The sequence below is a fragment of the Grammomys surdaster genome, unplaced genomic scaffold (assembly GCF_004785775.1).
Source record: "Grammomys surdaster isolate TR1022 unplaced genomic scaffold, NIH_TR_1.0 125973, whole genome shotgun sequence".
Lineage (NCBI taxonomy): Eukaryota > Metazoa > Chordata > Mammalia > Rodentia > Muridae > Grammomys > Grammomys surdaster.
The window spans coordinates 3,936,784-3,937,652 of record NW_021620790.1 but is presented as its reverse complement, the minus strand read 5'-3'; positions in this window follow the sequence as shown (position 1 = coordinate 3,937,652).

Genomic DNA, 869 nt, shown 5'->3' with positions numbered 1-869 from the left:
GGTTTTCATGTTCAGTGAAATATTAGGAGAAACCATCACTCTCAACCAAACTTGTTGAGACCTGGACTGGGGATCGAAAAGAATCTGATCCTTTTTGTAGTAAAGGAAGCATTTTACTGAAGCAGTTCCCCAAGCCCCAGTCTGAGAATTCTTGTCACAAGCTCCTACTCTTCACAGCACTATTTGTGACAACACTATTATAGAACAGTGTAGTCTCCTTGGAGAGTGATAACTGCTATACAGCAACCTCCAGATTTATCTTCCCACTCCATCCCATTAGAAGACATTTTTTTCCAAGTTTCCCAAGAAGTTTTCATCATCAGGGTTTGCCATTTTGTTTTTGTTGTGCCACTCACTTGACAGGTAGGAGCATAGTAAGGGAGAGCAATCACCTAATAACCTACCATAAGAGAGTGAGGATTTTAAATAACCTTCATCCTCAATCTACTGGCAAACTGCAAAAATCTAACCACATGCATGTTAGAGTGGTAAGTGCAGTCTCTGGCTGCCCCCTCAGTCACAGCTTTACTGTTGCCTGTTTATGTGATATGCTCTTTGAGTTGGGCTACCTTGTCTAGTTTCAGTGGGAAAGATGTTCCTAGACCTGTAGAGACTTGATGAGGGGAGATACATATTATGGAATTCTACCTTCTTCAAGAGAAGGAAACTGAGGATTGAGGAAAAGATTGTGGGAAAGAGTAACCAGAAAGGGGTTAATGAACAGGATGTAAACTGAATCTATCTGTCTATCTATGTCTATCTATCTATCTATCTATCTATCTATCTATCTATCTATCTACCTATCTATCATCTATCTATCTCTATCTATCTATCTATCTATCTATCTATCTATCTATCTATCTATCTAT